Source organism: Triticum aestivum, chromosome 3B (genome assembly GCF_018294505.1).
Source record: "Triticum aestivum cultivar Chinese Spring chromosome 3B, IWGSC CS RefSeq v2.1, whole genome shotgun sequence".
NCBI lineage: Eukaryota > Viridiplantae > Streptophyta > Magnoliopsida > Poales > Poaceae > Triticum > Triticum aestivum.
In genome coordinates this window covers 93,215,981-93,230,754 of record NC_057801.1, presented here as the reverse complement: position 1 = coordinate 93,230,754, position 14,774 = coordinate 93,215,981, and positions in this window count along the sequence as shown.

Below are 14,774 nucleotides of genomic sequence, written 5' to 3'. Positions count from 1 at the left end.
GATTTTTGTGTAGAGCATTGGGTTTGCATAGACACACGAAATAGGGAAAATAGATATTGCAAGAGGCATAAGTATTTAGAAACTAAAGGTTGTAAGAAAGGCTTAATGTTAGTGCTGAAAATTTAAGATATCTTTCTTGTACTTGTGAACTTTGTAATGAACGTGGTCATTTAAATCTCCGATGCAAATTGTTTCTTGATCGAATCGTGTCCAAAAATTGTGATAAATTGATTTCCCCTGCGCATCATAATGAACTTAGTTTGCTTTTGGGTTATGAAGAATTTAAATGTGCAACTAAGCTTATTCCAGAATTTAATCTTGAGAATTTTCTTGATATTGATCTAGAGGAAATTTATATGTATTGTGCGGTGAATTGCATTGACAATCCTTATATTGCCAATTACATAAAGAAAAGGAAGCAAATAGAAGATGAAGAGAATACTAATTAAAGGGAAGAGACTTCCCACTATCCTCCTATTATTTCTTATGATGAATCAGGTAACGAGGAGGAGATTTCTATCCAACCAATCTCATCAATAAGGAGCTCAAAGAAGAAGGTTGAACCCACACATAATGTGAAGAAGAAAAAGAAAAGAAGGAGCAACAAAGGTAAAAAGGTATCCCTCCCAAATGATGTTGCTCCTACTACTCATTGTGATGATGATAATTAGTATACTATTGGTGCTATCCATACTATTAATGATGAGAGTGATTATGCTTATGATATGAAAGGGCCCAAGCTTGGGGAAGCTATGTTTGTTAAGGATGGCATATTTGAGAATATATTTGCTGCAATTAATGTTTGTCCCAAGCTTGGGGATGCTATGTTTAATGAAGATGATATTTTTAGCATCCCAAGTTTTGATATGCAAAGTTGTTATGATAATAGCACACCTCCTACTTATGATTATATTGATGAAAGTGGGTTTGGAAGAGTGTCAACTTTAGGAAGTAGTGATCCCACTATTTTGGAGGATGTTGAATCTTATTGTGATGAATATGAAAGTGGATTTGGAGAGGTCATGACTTTATTTAGTGATGATTCCACTATCTTGGAAGAGGTTTCAATCGATTATGATGAGAACAAGGTTGCTACTTATGATGATTATTGTGATGAAACTTATGCTATAAAAATTAGTGATGATTATATTTATAAAGCTTGTCATGATTATGATTACCCTTTTTCTGAACATTACTCTTTTAATGTGGAAACAATCTATAGTATTCGAGTCTCTTATGATACTCCCACTATTCCGAATAAGAAGAATTTTGCTTATGTGGAGAGTAGTAAATTTTCTATGCTTGTATATCATGAAAATAATACTTTAGGTGCTGGTTATATTGTTGAATTCATTCATGATGCTACTGAAAATTATTATGAGGGAGGAACATATGCTTGTAGGAATTGCAATAATATCAAGTTTCCTCTCTATGTGCTTAAAGAATTGAAGTTATGCTTGTTTAGCCTTCCTATGCTAGTTGATTATTGTTCCCATAAGTTGTTTGCTCACAAAATCCCTATGCATAGGAAGTGGGTTAGGCTTAAATGTGCTAGTCATATGCTTCATGATGCTCCGGTTATGTTTCAATTCTTATCTTTTATGTGAGCATCATTGTCATCATCATGCCTAGCTAGAAAGGCATTAAAGAAAAGCGCTTGTTGGGAGACAACCCAATATTTACCCTTACTGTTTTTGTGTATTCACATGATTATGCTACTATAGTAATCATGTTTTATAGATTTTGTTTCAATAAAGTGCCAAGTAAGACCTTTAGGATAGCTTACGGTGATAGTTGTGTTGATCCTGCTGAAAATCAGAAACTTTTGCACCCAGTAAATTAGTTTTGATAATTCACAGAAACATGATTCTGATCTTATCCTTTTGATCAGGATTTTTACACAAATTTCTTAGGACTTCCTAATTGTGTAGGATTTTTTGAGTTCCAGAAGTATACATTTGATACAGATTACTACAGACTGTTCTGTTTTTGACAGATTCTGTTTTCTATGTGTTGTTTGCTTATTTTGATGAATCTATGAATAGTATCAAAGGGTATGAACCATAGATAATTTGGAATACAGTAGATATTACACCAATATGAATTTAGAATGAGTTTATTATAGTACCTAAGTGGTGGTTTTATTTTCTTATACTAACGGAGCTTACGAGTTTTCTGTTGAGTTTTGTGTTGTGAAGTTTTCAAGTTTTGGGTAAAGATTCGATGGACTATGGAATAAGGAGTGGCAAGAGCCTAAGCTTGAGGATTCCCAAGGCAACCCAAGGTAATATTCAAGGAAAACCAAGAGCATAAGCTTGGGGATGCCCCGGATTTCATCCCCTCTTTCGTCTTCGTTCATCGGTAACTTTACTTGGAGCTATATTTTTATTCACCACATGATATGTGTTTTGCTTGGAGCATCATTTTTTTGCTTGCTATTTGAATAAAATACCAAGATCTGAAATTCTTAAACGAGATAGAGTCTTCACATGGTTATACAATTATTTAGCTACTCATTGATCTTCACTTATATTTTTTTGGAGTAGTTTGTCATTTACTCGTGTGCTTCACTTATATCCTATGAGTAAATGGTTGAATGAGTTGAATGTCAAAAATCCAAAATTATATATGTTTCGTTTGCTTATCCCATGGGGAGTAATGACTTGACATCTAAGAAGTAGAGGTTGTAAATTTATTAAAGGTTAGCAAGCATTGTATTGGTCATTTGAACAATTCATGAAAGAATATTGAAGGAAGAGAGATTTCACATATAAATATACTATCCTAGACATCTTTTATAATTGCGAGCAGTCATTAAGTATGACATGCTAAAGAGTTGATGTTGGATAAGGAAGACAACGTAATGGGTTATGTTTTCTCACATCTCAGTTAAAGTATTTTGTCATGGATCATTCAAACATGTTGAGCTTGCCTTTCCCCCTCATGCTAGCCAAAATTCCTTGCACTAAGTAGAGATACTACTTGTGCTTCCAAATGTCCTTGAACCCAGTTTTTGCCATGGGTGTCCACCATACCTACCTATATGCAGTATTTACCTGTTGTTCCAAGTAAATTTGCATGTGCCAAACTCTAAACCTTCAAATAACAATCTGTTTTGTATGCTCGAATCGCTCATGTAGCAACTAGGGGCTGTTAGTATCTTCCATGCTAGGTGGGTTATTCTCAAGAGGAGTGGACTTCGCTCATCATTCACGAGAAAAATGGCTGGTAACCGGGAAGCCCAGTCCCAGGATCAAAAGATCAAAATCAAATCATGCTGATATGTCTCCAATGTATCTATAATTTATGAAGCATTCATGCTAGTTTATTATCTGTTTTGAATGTTTATGGGCTTTATTATACACTTTTATATTATTTTTGGGACTAACCTATTAACCGGAGGCCCAACCCATATTGTTGTTTTCTTGCCTATTTCAGTGTTTTGAAGAAAAGGAATATTAAACGGAGTCCAAATGGAATGAAACCTTCGGGAAAGTTATTTTTGGAATGGAAGCAATCGAGGGGACTTGGAGTGCAAGTCAGGGAAACTTTGAGAAAGCCACGAGATAGGGGGCGCGCCCACCCCCTGGGCGCGCCCTCCACCCTTGCGTGCCCCTCGAGGCTCCCCCGACTGACTTCTTTCGCATATATATTCCCATATACCATAAAAACATCGAAGACAACAATAGATCGGGAGTTCCGCCGCCGCAAGCCTCTGTAGCCATGAAAAACCTCTCGGGAGCCTGTTCTGGCACCCTGCCGGACGGGGGATCCCTCACCGGTGGCCATCTTCATCATCTCGACGCTCTCCATGATGGGGAGGGAGTAGTTCACCCTCGGGCTGAGGGTATGTACCAGTAGCTATGTGTTTGATCTCTCTCTCTCTCTCATGTTCTTGAGGTGATACGATCTTGATGTACAGCGACCTTTGCTATTATAGTTGGATCTTATGATGTTTCTCCCCCTCTACTCTCTTGTAATGGATTGAGTTTTCCCTTTTAAGTTATCTTATCGGATTGAGTCTTTAAGGATTTGAGAACACTTGATGTATGTCTTGCCATGCTTATCCATGGTGACAATGGGATATCACGTGATCCACTTGATGTATGTTTTGGTGATCAACTTGCGGGCTCCGCCCATGAAAACATATGCATAGGGGTTGGCACACGTTTTCGTCTTGACTCTCCGGTAGAAACTTTGGGGCACTCTTTGAAGTACTTTGTGTTGGTTGAATAGATGAATCTGAGATTGTGTGATCCATATCATATAATCATGCCCACGGATACTTGAGGTGACAATGGACTATCTAGGTGACATTAGGGTTTTGGTTGATTTGTGTCTTAAGGTGTTATTCTAGTATGAACTCTATGATAGATTGAATGGAAAGAATAGCTTCATGTTATTTTACTACGGACTCTTGAATAGATCGATCAGAAAGGAAAACTTTGAGTTGGTTTCGTACCCTACCATAATCTCTTCGTTTGTTCTCCGCTATTAGTGGCTTTGGAGTGACTCTTTGTTGCATGTTAAGGGACAGTTATGTGATCCAATTATGTTATTATTGTTGAGAGAACTTGCACTAGTGAAAGTATGAACCTTAGGCCTTGTTTCCTACCATTGCAATACCGTTTACGCTCACTTTTATCACTAGTTACCTTGCTGTTTTTATATTTTCAGATTACAAAAACCTATATCTACCATCCATATTAAACTTGTATCACCATCTCTTCGCCGAACTAGTGCACCTATGCAATTTACCATTGTATTGGGTTTGTTGGGGACACAAGATACTTTTTGTTATTTGGTTGCAGGGTTGTTTGAGAGAGACCATGTTCATCCTACGCCTCCCACGGATTGATAAACCTTAAGTTATCCCCTTGAGGGAAATTTGCTACTGTCCTACAAACCTGTGCACTTGCAGGCCCAATAATGTCTACAAGAAGAAGGTTGTGTAGTAGACACCAAGGCACTCTTTGAAGTACTTTGTGTTGGTTGAATAGATGAATCTGAGATTGTGTGATGCATATCATAAAATCATGCCCACGGATACTTGAGGTGACATTGGAGTATCTTGGTGACATTAGGGTTTTGGTTGATTTGTGTCTTAAGGTGTTATTCTAGTACGAACTCTATGATAGATCAAACGGAAATAATAGCTTCTTGTTATTTTACTACAGACTCTTGAATAGATTGATCAGAAAGGGTAACTTCGAGGTGGTTTTGTACCCTACAATAATCTCTTTGTTTGTTCTCCGCTATTAGTGACTTTGGAGTGATTCTTTGTTCCATGTTGAGGGATAGTTATATGATCCAATTATGTTATTATTGTTGAGAGAACTTGCACTAGTGAAAGTATGAACCTTAGGCCTTGTTTCCTAGCATTGCAATACCGTTTGTGCTCACTTTTATCGCTTGCTACCTTGCTTTTTTTATATTTTCAGATTATAAATACTCATATCTACCATCCATATTGCACTTGTATCACCATCTCTTCACCGAACTAGTGCACATATACAATTTACCATTGTATTGGGTGGGTTGAGGACACAAGAGACTCTTTGTTATTTGGTTGCAGGGTTGTTTGAGAGAGACCATCTTCATCCTACGCCTTCCACGGATGTATAAACCTTAGGTCATCCACTTGAGGGAAATTTGCTATTGTCCTACAAACCTCTGCACTTGGGGGCCCAACAACGTCTACAAGAAGAAGGTTGTGTAGTAGACATCAAGCTCTTTTATGGCGCCGTTTCCGGGGAGGTTAGTGCTTGAAGGTATATCTTTAGATCTTGCAATTGAATCTTTTAGTTTCGTGTTTTATTACTAGTTTAGTTTATAAAAGAAAACTACAAAAAATGGAATTGAGGGTGCAGCATATGCTTCATCTTTTTAATGTCTTCCGGGAAAATAAGGATTCCAATAATTGTGCTCAATTGCTAGAGGAAGAATGCATTAGAATGTTTGGCAATAAATATTTGAATGATGAGCATGATTGCAATGTTGTTAGTATGAATTCCTTGATTATCCATGATGCTAATGATATGCAAAGCCACAAGCTTGGGGAAGCTATGTTTGATGAAGATGATATTTTTTGTCCCCGAAGTTTTGATGAGAATATTTATTATGATGAAAGCTTGCCTCCTATTTATGATGATTATATTTATGAAAGTGAGTTTGGAAGAGTGTCAACTTTAGGAAGTAATGATCCCACTATTTTGGAGGATGTTGAATATTGTTGTGATAATTATGAAAGTGGATTTGGAGAGGTCATGACTTTATTTAGTGATGAATCCACTATTTCGGAAGAGGTTCCAATTGATTATGAGAACAAAGTTGCTATATATGATGATTATTGTGATGACTTGTATGCTATTAAGAATAATGATAACCATGAAACTTGTCATCTTGATTTTAGTTTTCAACTGGATAATGCCTCACATGATAATTATTTTGTTGAGTTTGCTCCCACTACTATTCATGAGAATAAATTCACTTATGTGGAGAGTAGTAAATTTTCTATGCTTGTAGATCATGAAAAGAATTCTTTATGTGATAGTTATATTGTTGCATTCATTCATGATGCTACTGAAAATTATTATGAGGGAGGCACATATGCTCGTAGGAATTGCAATAATATCAAGTCTCCTCTCTATGTGCTTAGAATTTTGAAGTTATGCTTGTTTAGCCTTCCTATGCTAGTTGATTATTGTTCCCATAAATTGTTTGCTCACAAAATCCCTATGCATAGGAAGTGGGTTATACTTAAATGTGCTAGTCATATTCTTCATGATGCCCTCTTTATATTTCAATTCTTATCTTTTATGTGAGCAGCATTGGAATCATCATGCCTAGCTAAAAGGCATTAAAGAAAAGCACTTGTTGGGAGACAACCCAATATTTAACTTTACTGTTTTTGTGTGTTCACATGATTATGCTACTGTAGTAATCATGTTTTATAGCTTTTGTTTCAATAAAGTGCCAAGTAAGACCTTTAGGATAGCTTACGGTGATAGTTGTGTTGATCCTGCTGAAAATCAGAAACTTTTGCACCCAGTAAATTAGTTTTGATAATTCACAGAAACATGATTCTGATCTTATCCTTTTGATCAGGATTTTTACACAAATTTCTTAGGACTTCCTAATTGTGTAGGATTTTTGAGTTCCAGAAGTATACATTTGATACAGATTACTACAGACTGTTCTGTTTTTGACAGATTCTGTTTTCTATGTGTTGTTTGCTTATTTTGATGAATCTATGAGTAGTATCGGAGGGTATGAACCATAGAGAAGTTGGAATACAGTAGATATTACACCAATATGAATTTAGAATGAGTTCACAACAGTACCTAAGTGGTGGTTTTATTTTCTTATACTAACGGAGCTTATGAGTTTTCTGTTGAGTTTTGTGTTGTGAAGTTTCCAAGTTTTGGGTAAAGATTCGATGGACTATGGAATAAAGAGTGGCAAGAGCCTAAGCTTGGGGATGCCCAAGGCACCCCAAGGTAATATTCAAGGACAACCAAGAGCCTAAGCTTGGGGATACCCCGGATGGCATCCCCTCTTTCGTCTTTTCTCATCGGTAACTTTACTTGGAGCTATATTTTTATTCACCACATGATATGTGTTTTGCTTGAAGCGTCATTTTTTCTTGTTTTGTTTTGCTTGCTGTTTGAATAATATCCCAAGATCTGAAATTCTTAAATGTTAGAGATTCTTCACATAGTTATGTAATTATTCGACTACTCATTGATCTTCACTTATATCTTTTTGGAGTAGTTTGTCATTTACTCATGTGCTTCACTTATATCCTATGAGTTAATTGAATGATTTGAATACCATAACTCTGAAATTATATATGTTTCATATGCTTATCCCATGGGGAGTAATGACTTGATATCTAAGAAGTAGAGGTGGTAAATTTATTGAAGGTTAGCAAACATTGTATTGGTCACTCGAACAATTCCTGAAAGAATATTGAAGGAAGAGAGATTTCACATATAAATATACTATCTTAGACATCTTCTATGATTGTGAGCCCCATTAATTATTTTCAAACCTGAGCAAATTAGTTTAAATTGGACAAGGAAGACAACATAATGAGTTATGCTTGGGTATATTTGTATAGAAGTTATATTGTTATAGATGCTCCAACATGTGGTGCTTGCTATTTAGAATCCTTTGCTAGCCAAAATTTCTGTACTAAGCGGGAATACTGCTTGTGCATCCAGATTCCTTGAACCAAGTTTCTTCCATGAGCGTCCACCATATCTACCTATATGTGGTATTTTACCTGCCGTTCCAAGTAAATTTGCATGTGCCAAACTCTAAACCTTCAAATAATAATTTGTTTTATATGCCCGAATCGCTCATGTAGCAACTAGGGGCTGTCAGTATATTCCATGCTAGGTGGGTTATTCTCACGATGAGTGGACTCTGCTCATCATTCACGAGAAAAATGTCTGGTAACTGGGATGCCCAGTACTATGATCAACGGATAAATAACAAAATCACAAATAATTTAAAGAAAACTACCCCAAGATTGTTGATAGTTGGACGACACCCATTGTTTTGGACAAGCCGTGGAGTGTGATTGTTGGTGGACGGGGAGTAAAATCTTTACCTTTCTGTTTGGGAACCGCCTATAATGTATCTAGTATGGAAGATATTGGGAACTCTTGATTGTTATGTTTACAATGAAAGCATACCTCTCAAAATTATTTTCATCTCTGTATAAAAGCTTCGAGCTCTAGCACCTCTGCAAATCCCTGCTTCCCTCTGCGAAGGGCCTATCTTTTACTTTTATGCAAGAGTTAGTAGTATTCCTTCTCATTCCAACCTACTATTTAGTTGGCAAGCATCATGTGATGGGGAAACATCTAAGCATATTGGCCATTAAAACACATTTGATCATGAATTAGTATTGTTGACAATTATCTATATGATAATTAAGTTGGGAGGCGAAACATTAAGCCGCTATCTTTGATGGATGCTATTTGTTCTAAAATATGCTTTGAGTGGTACCAATCATGGAAGACTATATGAAAGTTGAGTATGTGGGATTTGCTAAATCAAAGATCTTACATAGGCCCTTCCTGAAAATAAGATGAGTTGCAACTGTTTGATTACTGAGAACATAGTTTGCTAGTTTTCAAGAAAGTTTATGGTCTATGCTTTAACATGTGAATAGCTTGTTACTTGATCATGAGAAGTTTTATGAAATGAGCTCTATTATGACATATAATGATGCTAGAAAAGGTGATTGAAATTATCATTGATCAAACTTGTGCACGTGCTAGCATTCAAACTTCATAAATTATTTATTTTATCATTTACCTACTCGAGGACGAGCAGGAATTAAGCTTGGGGATGCTGATACGTCTGCAACGTATCTATATTTTATGAAGTATTCATGCTATTATATTATCCATATTGGATGTTTTATATGCATCTATATGCTATTTTATATGATTTTTGGGACTAACCTATTAACCTAGAGCCCAGTGCCAATTTCTGTTTTTTCCTTGTTTTTGAGTTTTACAGAAAAGGAATACCAAACAGAGTTGACGTGCCAATTTTTGATGATTTTTTATGGACAAAAAGAAGCCCCCAGAGAAAAAAGAGTTGGGCCAGAAGAGTCATGAGCTGCCCACGAGGGTGGAGGGCGAGCCCTACCCCCTGGGCGCACCCCCTGCATCATGGACGACTCGGAGACCCCCTTAACGTGAGACCGATGCCAAAAATTCCTGTAGATACCCAAACCTCCAGAAATAATCCTAGACTAGAAGTTCCGCCGCCGCAAGCCTCTGTAGCCACCAAAAACCAATCGGGACCCTATTCCGTCACCCTACCGGAGGGGGATCCATCACCGGTGGCCATCTTCATCATCCCGGCGCTCTCCATGACGAGGAGGGAGTAGTTCACCCTCGGGGCTGAGGGTATGTACCAGTAGCTATGTGTTTGATCTCTCTCTCTCTCTCTCTCTCTCTCGTGTTCTTGAGGTGATACGATCTTGATGTACAGCGACCTTTGCTATTATAGTTGGATCTTATGATGTTTCTCCCCCTCTACTCTCTTGTAATGGATTGAGTTTTCCCTTTGAAGTTATCTTATCGGATTGAGTCTTTAAGGATTTGAGAACACTTGATGTATGTCTTGCCGTGCTTATCTGTGGTGACAATGGGATATCACGTGATCCACTTGATGTATGTTTTGGTGATCAACTTGCGGGTTCCGCCCATGAACCTATGCATAGGGGTTGGCACACATTTTCGTCTTGACTCTCCAGTAGAAATTTTGGGGCACTCTTTGAAGTACTTTGTGTTGGTTGAATAGATGAATCTGAGATTGTGTGATGCATATCATATAATCATGCCCACGGATACTTGAGGTGACAATGGAGTATCTAGGTGGCATTAGGGTTTTGTTTGATTTGTGTCTTAAGCTGTTATTCTAGCACGAACTCTATGATAGATTGAACGGAAAGAATAGCTTCGTGTTTTTTTACTACAGACTCTTGAATAGATTGATCAGAAAGGATAACTTTGAGGTGGTTTTGTACCCTACAATAATCTCTTCGTTTGTTCTCCGCTATTAGTGACTTTGGAGTGACTCTTTGTTGCATGTTGAGGAATAGTTATATGATCCAGTTATGTTATTATTGTTGAGAGAACTTGCACTAGTGAAAGTATGAAGCTTAGTCCTTGTTTCCTAGCATTGCAATACCGTTTGCGCTCACTTTTATCGCTTGCTACCTTGCTGTTTTTATATGTTCAGATTACAAATACACATATCTACCATCCATATTGTACTTGTATCACCATCTCTTCACCGAACTAGTGCACCTATACAATTTACCATTGTATTGGGTGTGTTGGGGACACAAGAGACTCTTTGTTATTTGGTTGCAGGGTTGTTTGAGAGAGATCATCTTCATCCTACGCCTGCCATGGATTGATAAACCTTAGGTCATCCACTTGAGGGAAATTTGCTACTGTCCTACAAACCTCTGCACTTGGAGGCCCAACAACGTCTACAAGAAGAAGGTTTTGTAGTAGACACCAGTCTTTCAAAATATCAACACTAAATCAAGTTATCCCTAGCCCATTATGCTCAGTCATGATCCATTCATGAAACACACTCGAATATTAGCTACACCTAATGCTCAAATACGATCATAGTGCCCCTTAGTTGGTGCTTTATAAGAGAAGATGGAGACTCAAATTCAAAATAAAAATTGCATAAAGTAAAAGAAAGGCCCTTTGTAGAGGGAAGTAGGGATTTGTAGAGGTGCCAGAGCTGAAAGCGTAAATTGAGAGATAAAAATATTTTGGGAGGCATACTTTTCCCACCAACGAAAACGACTTAGAGCTCCCAACACTTTCCATGATAGATACATCATAGGTGGTTCCCAAACAGAAAATAAAGTTTATTCCTTTTTCCACCATTACTTTCACTTTCCATGGCTAACCATATCCACGGGTGCCCTCCATACCAACACTTTCCAAGAAATTTATTATTTCACAACATAAAGTAAATTCATTTTTCATTTTGGGACTGGGCATCCCTAATACCTTTGCCATACTCTCATGCAAGGACAAGTGAATAAACACTCATCGTGAGAATAACACATCTAGCATGGAAAATATTGGCCACCCTTGACCGCCTCGCGAGCGGTAGAGCACACAAAAGAGAAATTTATTTTGAAAGTTAGAGATGGCACATGCAAATTTGCTTAGAACGACATGAAAATACTGCATATAGGTAGATATAGTGGAATCATATGGAAAAACTGGTTTAAAGGGTTTTGGATGCACAAGTAGTGATCATACTTAGTGCAAAATGAAGGCTAGCAAAAATATTGAGAAGCGACAAACCAGGAAACGAAAAATCTCGTACCTAAACATTAAGCACAAGTAACACCGAATAATGCACCACAAGTAGGATATAAATTTCATTGCATAATCATTGACTTTTGTGCTTGTATAGGGAACCACAAACCTTAACATCAATATTCTTACTAAAGCATAATTACTCATCAACATGACTCACATATCATATCGTCATATCTCAAAACCATTACTAAGAATCAAGTTTATTTTTTCCAATGATCTTCATGAATTTTTTTATTATATCCTCCTTCAATATATATCATTTTGGAACTATTTTCATATGTTGCTTTTGATAAGCTCAACCAAATATAAGTGAAGAACATGAGCATAATATCTCTTTCTCTCAAAATAATCTAAGTGAAGCAACAGAGAATTTCTTCAAAATTTTACTAACTCCCAAATAAATCTAAGTGAAGCATGAGAGCATTTCTGCAAAAATAACAAAGCACACCATGCTAAAAAAGATATAAGTGAACCACTAGAGCAAATCCATAGCTCATAAAAAAATTTAAGTGAAGCATAGAGAGCAATTCTAACAAAACATGGAATAATTTTGGCTCTCTCAAATAGGTGTGTCTAGCAAGGATTCAAGAGTTAAAACTCAAAGCAAAACAAGCAAAGACTCATATCATACAAGACGCTCCAAGCAAAACTCAGAATATGTGATGGATAAAAATATAGTTTCAAGTAAAATACCGATGGTTGTTAGAAGAAAGAGGGTATGCCACTCGGGGGCATCCCCAAGCTTAGTTTCTTGCTACTGATAACCCACAAGTGTAGGGGATCTATCGTAGTCCTTTCGATAATTAAGAGTGTCGAACCCAACGAGGAGCAGAAGGAAATGACAAGCGGTTTTCAGTAAGGTATTCTCTGCAAGCACTGAAATTATCGGTAACAAATAGTTTTGTGATAAGGTAATTCGTAACGGGTAACAAGTAACAAAAGTAAATAAGGTGCAGCAAGGTGGCCCAACCCTTTTTGTAGCAAAGGACAAGCCTGGACAAATTCTTATATGAAGGAAAACGCTCCCGAGGACACATGGGAATTATTGTCAAGCTAGTTTTCATCATGCTCATATGATTCGCGTTCGTTACTTTGATAATTTGATATGTGGGTGGACCGCTACTTGGGTACTGCCCTTTCTTGGACAAGCATCCCACTTATGATTAACCCCTATTGCAAGCATCCTCAACTACAAAAGAAGTATTAAGGTAAACTAACCATAGCATGAAACATATGGATCCAAATCAGCCCCTTACGAAGCAACTCATGAACTAGGGTTTAAGCTTCTGTCACTCTAGCAACCCATCATCTACTTATTACTTCCCAATGCCTTCCTCTAGGCCCAAACAATGGTGAAGTGTCATGTAGTCGATGTTCACATAACACCACTAAAGGAAAGACAACATACATCTCATCAAAATATTGAATGAATACCAAATTCACATGACTACTTATAGCGAGACTTCTCCCATGTCCTCAGGAACAAACATAACTACTCACAAATCATATTCATGTTCATAATCAGAGGGGTATTAATATGCATATAGGATCTGAACATATGATCTTCCACCGAATAAACCAACTAGCATCAACTACAAGGAGTAATCAACACTACTAGCAACCCATTGGTACCAATCTGAGGTTTTGGGACAAAGATTAGATACAAGAGATGAACTAGGGTTTTAGAGGAGATGGTGCTGGTGAAGATGATGATGGAGATTGTCCCCTTCCCGATGAGAGGATCGATGGTGATGACGGTGATGATGATTTCCCCCTCCCAGAGGGATGTTTCCCCGGCAGAATAGCTCCGCCGAAGCCCTAGATTGGTTCCGCCAAGGTTCCGCCTTGTGGCGGCGGTGTCTCGTCCCAGAAGCTTGCTTATGATTTTTTCCAGGGTAAAAGACTTCATATAGCAGAAGATGGGCATTGGAGGCCTGCCAGGGGGCCCACGAGGCAGGGGGCGCGCCCCCACCCTCGTGGACGGTGGGTGGCCCCCCTCTGGTATTTTATTCACTCAGTATTTTTTATTAATTCCAAAAATAACTTCAGTGGAGTTTCAGGACTTTTGGAGTTGCGCAGAATAGGTCTCTAATATTTGCTCCTTTTCCAGCCTAGAATTCCAGTTGCCGGCATTCTCCCTCTTTGTGTGAACCTTGTAAAATAAGAGAGAAAAGGCATAAGTATTGTGACATAATGAGTAATAACAACCCATAATGCAATAAATATCAATAGCAAAGCATGATGCAAAATGGACGTATCAACTCCCCCAAGCTTAGACCTCGCTTGTCCTCAAGCGGAAGCCGAAATCGAAAAATATGTCCACATGTTTAGAGATAGAGGTGTCGATAAAATAAAATACGGACAGGAGGGCATCATGATCATTCTTATAACAGCAACATATATATATATTGTCATATGATTTCTTGTGCTCAAGTAATAATCTATCCACAATGTAAAGTATGAATCAGAAACTTCATTCTAACAAACTACGCTCTCGGTCATTGAAGCAATTGTAATTTATCATAACATCAGAAAGAGTCAATATAAGAGCTTTTTAGCAAGTCCACATACTCAACTATCATTTAGTCATTCAGAATTGCTAACACTCATGCAATACTAATGGGCATGGAGTTTTAATCGGACACAGAGAAAGATAGGGGCTTATAGTGTTGCCTCCCAACCTTTTACCTCAAGGGTAATGTCAACAATAATAGTTCATGCTAACTTACATCCAATTGGATATATATATCAGGATCTTTCCAACACAAGGTGCTTGCCAAAGGATAAAATGTAAAAAGGAAAGCTGAAGATCACCATGACTCTAGTAAAAGGTATAAGACAAAAGTAAAACATAGGCCCTTCATAGAGGGAAGCAGAGGTTTTCAT